The sequence below is a fragment of the Pongo abelii genome, chromosome 22 (genome assembly GCF_028885655.2).
Source record: "Pongo abelii isolate AG06213 chromosome 22, NHGRI_mPonAbe1-v2.0_pri, whole genome shotgun sequence".
NCBI lineage: Eukaryota > Metazoa > Chordata > Mammalia > Primates > Hominidae > Pongo > Pongo abelii.
The window spans coordinates 44918771-44929368 of NC_072007.2; positions in this window are offsets into that span (position 1 = coordinate 44918771).

Sequence of the window (10598 nt, forward strand, 5' to 3'; positions counted from 1 at the left end):
GAGTAACCATATGACCCAGCAATTCCTCTCGTAGGTATATACTTAAAAGAAATGAAAACGGCCGGGAGACGTGGCTCACGCCTGTAATCCCAACACTTTGGGAGGCCAAGGTGGGCAGATCACCTGAGGTTGGGAGTTCAAGACCAGCCTGACCAACATGGAGAAACCCTGTCTCTACTAAAAATACAAAATTAGCTGGACGTGGTGGCACATGCCTGTAATCGCAGCTACTCGGGAGGCTGAGGCAGGAGAATCTTTTGAACCCCGGAGGCAGAGGTTGCAGTGAGCTGAGATCGCGCCACTGCACTCCAGCTTGGGCAACAAAAGAAAAACTCAGTCTAAAAAAAAAAAAAAGAAAGAAAGAAGTGAAAACATATGCCCACACAATAATCTGTACACGAAAGCTCATAGCATCATCATTCAAAATAGCCAAAAAGTGGAAACAGCCCAAATGTTCACCAATTGAAGAATGGACAAACCAGGAGTATATTCATACAATGGAATATTTTCCAGCCCTAAAAAGGAATGAAATGCTGATAACATGCCACAAGATGGAGGAATCTTGAAAACAACATTATGGTAAGTGGAAGAAGGCAGTCACAAAAGGCCACATGTTATTCCATTTATATGAAATGTTCAGAATAGGCAAATCCACAGAGAGAGAAGGTAGTTTAGTGGGTGCCAGTGTTTGTGAAAGGGGAAAATGGGGAATGACTGGTAAAGGGTACAAGGTTTCTTTTGGGAGTGAGGAAAATATTCCAAACTCAATCGTGGTGATGTTTGCACAACTTTTTGAATATACTAAAAATCACTGAATTGTACCTTAAAGGGCGAATTTCATGACATGCAAATTGTATTTCAGTAAGGCTAGTATTTTAAAAGACCACAAGACGTTGGATGAAATGCAGCAGAATGGATGACACTGCAGAGCTGAAAACTCTCGGTAAACTCGGCCAGGCATTGTGAAAAGGGTAACAAAAGGATGAGGCACTGGTTTTGGAAAAACAACACCCGGTCAACCTGTTGCTGGGTGGGTCCGTGTTTTCATCCTTAGGACAGTATGCTCTTTCATTTTGCTGGCTTGCCATAAGCCACTTACAGCATGCAGAGTGGGCCTGTTGGACAAAGTGTTCAACGGGAAGGAAAGCACCAACAAAACAGAAAGCCAAAATGCAAGCAGAGCAAACCCTCGCAGCTGGCTCTCTGATGTGTTAAGACAGGAGCGAGCAGAAACAACCTCAGGCGAGTGGTGAGGACAGTTACCTGTAACTGACTCCAGAATGCAGCTGGTCATTACTCAGATACAGACCACACCAAACATTTCCCTCCACATCTGTGGATCCCCACCTCTCTCCTCTCCTTCCCCATCTGCACTTCCCCAGGAAGCTAAGTGAAGAGTGTGACTTTTCTTAGTTCTCTGACCAGATCAATTACTTGTCTGTATAATTCCGACAATAATACTAGTCTCTTCTGTGTAGCTCTTAAATTGTTAATGGGTGTACACATAAACTAGCCAACATCATCTTAACAAACTGGTGTTATTACTGCAGATTCTTAGAACTGAGGCTCAAAGAGATAGATGACCTTCGCACAAGAAAATAAGCAGAGAGCCCGGTGCGGTGGCTCGTGCCTGTAATCCCAGCACTTTGGGAGGCCGAGGCAGGTGGATCACCTGAGGTCAGGAGTTTGAGACCAGCCTGGCCAACATAGCGAAACCCCATCTCTAGTAAAAATACAAAAATTAGCTGGGCATGGTGGTGCATGCCTGTAATCCCAGCTACTTGGGAGGCTGAGACAGGGGAATCGCTTGAACCTGGGAGGTGGAGGTTGCAGTGAGCCGAGATCGAGCCAGTGCACTCCAGCCTGGGCGACAGAGCGAGACTCCATCTCAAAAATAAATAAATAAAATAAAAATAAACAATAGCCTCTCCCAAGGAAGAGAAAAAAACGAATCTATGAGCTGTCAACAGCACAGGCAGAAATGAAATAAAACATGCTATTTCAACACAATTGCAGACATCTCCAAGGATGAAATCAACTATACCTAGGGGTAATCTCTTAAGATGCTGTGCTGCCATAAAATGAGTACAAATTCCTCACTATTTCTTTGGAAATTGTTAGCTGGGCCTCTTTTACCAGCTGTGGCAACAGCACGTAAGATCCATCTCTCCTTCCCCCTTTGGCTTCTAAGTAGAGAGCCTTCCTTTTTCATTGGCTCAAAGGAGCTGATTTGATCCAGCTTTTCAGAAGGGGAAGGAATGAAAATAGGTAAAAAAAAAAAAAAAAAAAAAAAAAGAATCTCAGTGATTTTTTTTTTTCCAGATGGAGGAAGGACACACATTTTAATTAATATATCCTACCACCTCCCAATCATTTCCTCTCCTTACATTTCCTTCATGTCAGCCATTGCAATTACCCAATATAAAAGGAGAAGAGGCGCTCAGAAAGCCATGTTTGGTTATTTTTGTTCTTAGCACCTGTCTCTTACATCAATTGCAGCCCAGTTATGCAAACGTGCCTATGCGTGGATAAATGAGCCTATTCATTTGCCAGGTGGGAAAGTTTTACTCTAGATACTTTTAGTTGCATCCTGTTTTATTCTGGAAATTAAAGGATGCTGTGTTCAGTAGTCACTTGCCAAGTGTTTATTAAATGAACCAAAGGCATTTCGGCACATTCTGAGAAATTATAGACATTTAAAAAATTCATTTAAGGTGGAAGGCAAATTCCTGACTTTCTGAGTGTTTGCTTTCACAACGAATGAACAGTTCCAAAGACTGCTTCAATGAATAAACCCCTTAAATAATTCATTTGGAAGGCTCTATTTTGTTACCACCTATAAAATGAATAAAAATGTTATGCTAGTTTATTATTATTGTTTTGTTTTATTTTAGCAATAGGAACTTTTTTTCCTTACTCAAAGTTCATTCTTAAAACCCATTCTTAAAATTTTCTGTTATTTTTGATGGTATTATGATACTTTTTAATTTAGAAAGTTATAAATTTGATTTGAGGGAAAATAGTAGATTTTGGTGACTTTGTCTTTCTAAGTGTGGAAAGGAACTTCACTGACTTTGACATTTCTCTAAGTTCTCTTTGAAGCGTGCTGGCACTCGTGTGACTTTTATGTTGAGTTAGGAGTCTTCTGGTTGCCAGTAACCACAACCTCTGAAGCCAGTTTAAACAGGAGATCATTTAAATTAAGGATGTAAGGCAACTCTGGAAGCCTAAGGTGAGAATACCGCCTCGGGAAGTGTCTAGAAGATGGGTCTTGATGCTGCCCAGCAGCGGGCTGTCTTCTTGGGCCCTGTTGAGGCCATCAGAGGTGGGGGATGGACACATAAGCAAATGGGCCTCCACTTCTGAAAGTCAGCAGCCCCAGCATCTCCAGGGAGCGCTCATTGTTCAAAAGGTCTTCCTTTGTTTCAAGCTAAAAGCACTGCTCCTGCAAGAGTATTGCACACTCTCCAGAAGTCAGATAGACCTGGCCTTCATTCCAGCTCTGTCCTTTATCATCTCTCTGGCCTTGGGAAGCCGCTTGACCTCTCTGAGGTGCTGTGTGTAAAAAGGTGATATAAATAGCTTCCTTTCAGAGGTGTCGCAGAGGCCAGACACATGCCCAGCTAATGCCTGCCATGGAGGAGGGGCTCAGAATGGAAGGACCTCAAATTCTCTTGGTCCCAGGTTTTCATTTTAAGATCGCCTTCTCTTCTATGTCACAGCCTCTTAACACAAAATAATAAGTAAATAGATCTTCCCCTCTGGCCAGCTTCTCAGGAGTGAATACCAGGGCAGAATCTGGATCCAGGACCAGTTAGTTGTTTTGCTTGTTATAAGTTCTTTGGATTTCAAGACAGATGGTACATTAACAACTCATCCCACCCCATCCCTGCCCTATTGACAGGTTTCCCTGGCTTCCCTTGGAAGCCACCTGTGTGTGCTGGGCCAGCCTGTCCTGAGATCCACCTGTTGTCACTGACATAATCCCAACAGGACAAATTTCCTTTAAGACAGGGATGTCCAATCTTTTGGCTAGCCTGGGCTACACCAGAAGAACTGTCTTGGGCCACATACAAAATACACTAACACTAATGATAGCCGGTGAGCTAAAAAACAATTACAAAAAAAATCTCATTATGTTTTAAGAAAGTTTATGAATTTGTGTTTGGCCACATTCAAAGCTGCCCTGGGCTTCATGCAGCCTGCAGGCCGTGGGGTGGATGAACTTGCTTTAAGGGGTTGGGGTAGGACATCCTTGGTACTTCTCCCAGTATCCTCCCTCAGGGTTGGGTTTTAACTGCTGTGATGTGTTCCTTCCTTGATTCTACCCTATACTGTAGAAGTCATATCTTATTTGCTAGTGATGTTGAATAGTGCCTGGTGTGTTGAATAGTGATGGCTTCATGCTTGTATACTCACTTGGAGGAGGGCTAAAGTGACAACACTAAGCAAGCCTTGTCCGGGCCTGACTCAGCCTGACTTTGCCTCAGGGGACTCCTACACTCACTGGGATGCTGTTAAAGTTTGACTGTGTCCCCACCCAAATATCATCTCGAATTATAGTTCCCATAATTCCCACGTGTTGTGGGAGGGACCCAGTAGGAGATAATTGAATTATGGGGATGGTTTCCCCCATAGCGTTCTCATGGTAGTGAATAAGTCTCATGAGATCTGGTGGTTTTATAAAGAGAAGGCCCTTTTGCTTGGCTCTCATTCTCTCTTTTCCGGCTGCCAGGTAAGATGTGCCTTCGCTCTTCCTTTAACTTCCGTCATGATTGTGATGGCTCCCCAGCCATGTAGAACTGTGAGTCCATTAAACCTCAGTAAACCTCTTTCCTTTGTAAATTACCCAGTCTTGGGTATGTCTTTATCAGCAGCGTGAAAGCAGACTAATACAGAAGCTATGTGCAGAGCATTATCTAGATGCTGGAGCTATGACAGTCTATAGAACAGACAAGGTCCCTGACTTCATGAAGTGTACTTCCTAGTGGTGGTAGTGGAGGGAAGGAGAGAGATCGACAATACATAAAATAAGTAAATACAACATGTAGATGTTGATGATATGCATGGTGAAGTACAAAGGAACAAAAAATAAAGCAAAGAAAAGGAATTGGAAATAGGGAGGAGGGAGGATTTCAGCTCTAGCAACCTTCCTTCAGGGAAGACTGAAGAAGGGGGAGAATGCCATGACTACTTCTGGAAAAAAGCACTCCAGGCAGAGGAGAAAGTGCAAAGTCCTGGGGGCAGCAGCTGCTCATCTTGTTGAAGCAACACTGCAAAGGCTGTGATAGGTTTCTTCTCGGGCTGGGTGAGTGATCAAGGGGGTGAGTAGTGTAAACGTCAGAAAAGTGATAGGGTCAGATCATATACAACTTTGTAGGGCACAGAAAGGAGTTTGGGTTTCATCCTCATTGAGACAGGGAGCTGGTGCAGGCTTGAGCGGAAAGTAGCTAACCTGATCTTTCTTACGACTACTGGGAGGACTCACTTGGGAGCTGTGTGCACAGAACACTGTGTGGGGACAAGTGTGGAAACCAGAGACCTCTCAGGAGGCTGTTGCCATCATCCCGGTGGGAAAAGGTGAGAACTTGGGTCTGGATGGAAGACCCAAAGTGGTAAGAAAATGGTAAGATTCTTTCTGTATTTCGAAGGCTCAGACAACAGGATTTCCTCAGGGTATTGGTTTCCTATGGATGCGACAGTAAATTACCACAAGCTTAGTGGCTAAAACAATACAAATATATGGTTCTGGGGGGCATAAGTCTAAAATGGGGAAATGGGGTCAGCAGAACTGTGTTCCTTCTGTGGGCTCTGAGGAGAATTGCTTTTTTTTTTTCCTTTCTGAGACAGAGTCTCGCTCTGTTGCCCAGTCTGGAATGCAGTGGCGTGATCTCTGCTCACTACAACCTCCGCCTCCCAGATTCAAGTGATTCTTCTGCTTTAGCCTCCTAAATATCTGGAATTACAGGCGCACACCACCACGCCCAGCTAATTTTTTCTTTGTATTTTTAGTAGAGATGGGGTTTCGCCATGTTGGCCAGGCTGGTCTTGAACTCCTGACCTCAGGTGATCCACCTGCCTCAGCCTCCCAAAGTGCTGGGATTACAGGCGTGAGCCACCGTGCCCAGCCTATCTGCCATATTTAGAGAAAAGGAGGCATCAAGACTGACTCCAAGGCTACAGGAAGAAGCTGCATCTAACCTGGATAAGGTAGACTGTGAGAGGGACAGGTTGGGGAACAGCTATCCTTAGCTCACCTTGGAGCAATTCCGGATTGAGAGACCCCTTAGAGGTGACAGTGGGGGGACAGGGCTCTAGATGGCATCTAAAGCCACTGGGCCACTGAGATCCCCTAGGGAGTGAGTATAGCTGTTGACAAGAGAGTCTGGGGTCTGGACCAGGGGCACGGTGACAGCCAGGCATCAGCCAGCAGTGGTGCCTGGGAAGGGGGGTCAGAGAGTCTCAAGAGCCACCAGGCAGGTGGGGTATTCTGGAAGTCAAGGCCAGAAAGGGCTTCCCAGAGGAGGGAACCAGCGCTGCTGAAAGTCAGCTTGGGAAGAGCCCTCTGTGACTAGCGCTGCTGAGAAGTCAGCTTTGTGGGGACAGGGAACTGAGTTTGGATTTCCAAGTTTGGCAGTCCTTTTTGACCTTGGCAAGAGAAATTTTGGAGAATTATTGAGAAATAAAAGCCCAATTAGGAGCAGAAAAATGGAAGATAATGAGTGTAAGCAACTCTCTCAAGAAGTTGTGCTGTGAGGAGAACTGAGAAGTGAAATAGTACATGGAAGAGGAAGTGGGAGTGAGGGGAGGGTTTCATTTGGTTGAAGATGGGAGAAGCCACCCCAGGCCTGTCTGCAGGTGGGGATGATCCAGGAGAGAGGAAAGCTTGATGACCGGGGCTGGGAGGGGGAGGGAATTTCTGCAGCCATCTCTGTGCGGAAGAGAGGACACCTGGTACATGAACAGAGAGGCGGGCCCCAGGTGGCAAAGCAAATCTGTCCATCGACACTGAAAGAAAGCAGCATGCACCACGGATACCCTGGGCATCAGTGCGTGGGGAGATGCAATATTGGGGCAGAGCTGGTCAAAGCCACCTGTGTTTACCTCCATCTTCTCAGTAAAAGAGGAGGCTGAGTGTGAGGATGAGGAAGGTGGCATTGAGTGTTGAAGGCAAGAGAAGAAAATGTGAAGTCATCTTCTAGGAATGTGGGAGAACAAATGGACTAGAAAAATATAGGAGGATTATATATGCACACCAATGTCATATGAGTATCAATGTATCAGTATCAATGTCATATGAGTATCAAATATGTATAAAACATGCAAATACGTGTATATATATTAATGTTTACATGCAATTACAATATATACTATATGTTAGTAGATATAAGCAAATATATTTATATGTCTTATGTTTAATATAACACATGCTGCAACATAATTATAATCTACAGTATCTAATATATACTCGATGGTATATGAATATATGTTCATACATCATACATGAATATAGCAATATAGGCAGATAATGTATGTTACAATGTATTATTAAATTGCGTATATTATATGATGTACAATAAAAACACAAGTTTTTATGACTTATTTGTCTACCCCACTCTATCCAAAATATATGTAATGCATGTTATAAAACAAATAGAAATAGGAATTTTTTAAGTATAGGAAAAGAGAAATAAACACAAATATAAATGTGTCTTGAGCGCTCATCCTCATTTTCTTTAGAGTGGAATCTTGATGAAGGGAAGCTCTTTATTTTCACTACCACTCTGCCCCACCTAGAATGTCCTGGGCCTAGAGGGGGCCTTCAATAAATATTTATTAAATGAATTAATGAAAAATGTATTTTATACTTGAACTTAACCAAAAGGCTGCGAAACAATGAAAAATGTATCTTATTTATTGAGAATCAAAAATATTTTGTTTTCTTAAAAATCTCCTGTTATTCTCAATGACTTATTAACAGTGTCTTAGTGAGCATAATGTTATTAAACATGCCTCACCCTTTTGGGAAATCGTGGCGAACCATGAGCGGCATGGAGTGCTGTGCTTACTAAATCATAATATCCATTTTTCAATCCCATCCACCAAATCTAGAAGGGATTATTATTATCACCACTGAGTAAATTTCCATGCTCCTTGATATCAATGAGTTGTTTTTTCACATTAATTGGAAGTTGTTCATTTTTGTTTCACAAATGGGTTTTAAAACTCACAGAACCCCTTGGAAGCTTCTAGACAGCTGATAAAATTGTGTTTCCTAGTTTAAAGTGCAAGATATGAGAGCTTTTATAGATGTCACACATCGTTTTTTGGCAATAAAATCACTTAATGACGGAAACCTTTCCAAACTCCTGTTTTCAAGATATTCTTACTGTAGCGCAAGTTTCTGGCAGACAGTGGTTACTTTCTCACCCATTGTTAACTGGCACCTTGAGCCTGAAGGGCCAGGTCAAGCTGGTTTATTTATTTATGTTAAATCACCGCCATAGCTCGAACCTTGTAATCTGGCTGGCAGTTGCTCATGCGCAGAGGGGAGATGTACCAGCTCTGTTCCTTTCTTGCCATTCATCTCTGTATGTCCTTAGAAATAGCTTCATACCTTAAGTTCTAGGGTACACGAGCACAACGTATAATAATGATAATAAATAAATAAATAAATAAATAAACAAATAAATAAAAAGAATCCTGGGGAAAAAAAAAAGAAATAGCTTCATACCATTTCTTAGCAGGCATCCTTGCCAGACACTTGCCTGTTTGAGTGAGGATTGGCTCAGTTAAAGACTAGATAATATAAACCACACATTATCTTAATGAAAATTTGGGATCTGCAATAACAGCACAATTCTGGAAGCAGAGAAGGTGTGTGGAGCCATGTCAGCCCACACCACCTGGCACCCCAGGTGCCCATCAGGGGGCCTAGTGCACCCCTCTGACACCTGCTTGTCTGGCTTCTGCAGCAAGAGCAAGCACCAGGGTCAACTCACATAATAAAGCAACAGAGGAATAATTTTCTTTTTTAGAAAAAAGAAAAACCTAATATAAACAGAAGCCCTAATATTTTTCACTCATCCCTGTGAGTGGAGGCCATCACCTTCCACCATGGAGACCTTGACCTATAGGGTGGATGAGCGGGGAATGGTGGACAAAACTCCACCAAAGAGAGCTGCTTCCTCCCAGACTGTCTCGCTCTAACCCCTGGACTGCGACTTCAGGCTGAGGGGCTTTACCTAGGTCAGAAACAGGCTAATTTCCCAAGAACACATCAAACGCAACAGGTCAAAATGAAAGCCATCTTTCCCATCCAGTCTGCTCGCTCTTCTCTGTCCTGATTTGTACCCACAAGCTGCTTAGTAACCAGGAAAGAAACCCAGGAGCCCTGAAAACTGCTCCCTTTGTCTTATCCCCGACTCCTCCACCAACTGACCTGCTTGCCCACTCCACACAGCCAGTCGCCAAGTCCTGTCCACTTTCCCTGCTGAATAATCATGCCGCATCAGCTGAGTTTACCCCTTCTCCTAGAGTCCCACTCCTGGTCTGTCAGCTCAGGACCATTTCTTTCTCTGCATCACTTCTTACGTGGATCACCTGAGCTGCTTCGAGACTGAATCCTTGCTTGAAGGCACAGCTGATGACTTTGGAGCCTTCTTCATCCCATGGTTGAATTGATTACCAGGAACTTTTCCCAGGACTAGGTATACAAACAGAGATCATTCAATTCTCTAACAGATGAAGGCTGCGGTCCCCTATAAGATGCAGTCCACCATATGATGCCCTCTTAATAACTTTTATGACACGCAGCAATCATACTTCATTAGAACACTTCTCTTTCTTCTCCACTAAACTGTGAGCCTCCTGAGGACAGGAACTGTGGTGATTTCCTTGTACACAGCATGATTCCAGGCACACCGTAGACATTTGATACTTGTGGTATCAAATGTGTGTGTCATTTGAGAACAGACGCCTTTTTATAATTTTTTTTTTAAAAGAGATGGGGCCTCTCTCTCTTTCCCAGGCTGGAGTACAGTGGTGTAATCATGGCTCACTGCAGCCTCGAACTTCTGAGCTCTAGCAATCCTTCTGCCTCGGCCTCCCAAAATGCTGGGATTACAGGCATGAGCCACCATGCCTGGCCACCTTCTTATAATTATATGTGCACCCCCAACCTCAAGCACTTGACAGCTGACTGCTGAAGGAATGAATGGATGAATGAAGGAATAAATGGATGATTGCCAACACCCCTCAAATAAAGAGAAGAGTAGGTTTTATAAGGCTGCTTCTCAGAGTTTCCACAAAGGCCAGGTCGGGGAACATTAACCCAAGTCCTGTTTGTTATATGAAAGCCGTTCTGAGGGAGCCGACAGTGCCATCCTCCATCTTGCTTAATTCAGGAATAAATTTACTCTACAATAACGGTTGGACTGTATACATTTCAGACAACCTTTCATGAGTATGGAGGTTGCCATTGAGATGTCCATCTGTCCTCCACCTTAGGGAGCACTAAAGAGACCCTAAAAGTTGGTCTCTTTGCTTTACATTCTAATCACTTTCCTCAAATTCACATTGATTTTTCCAATGCTTGT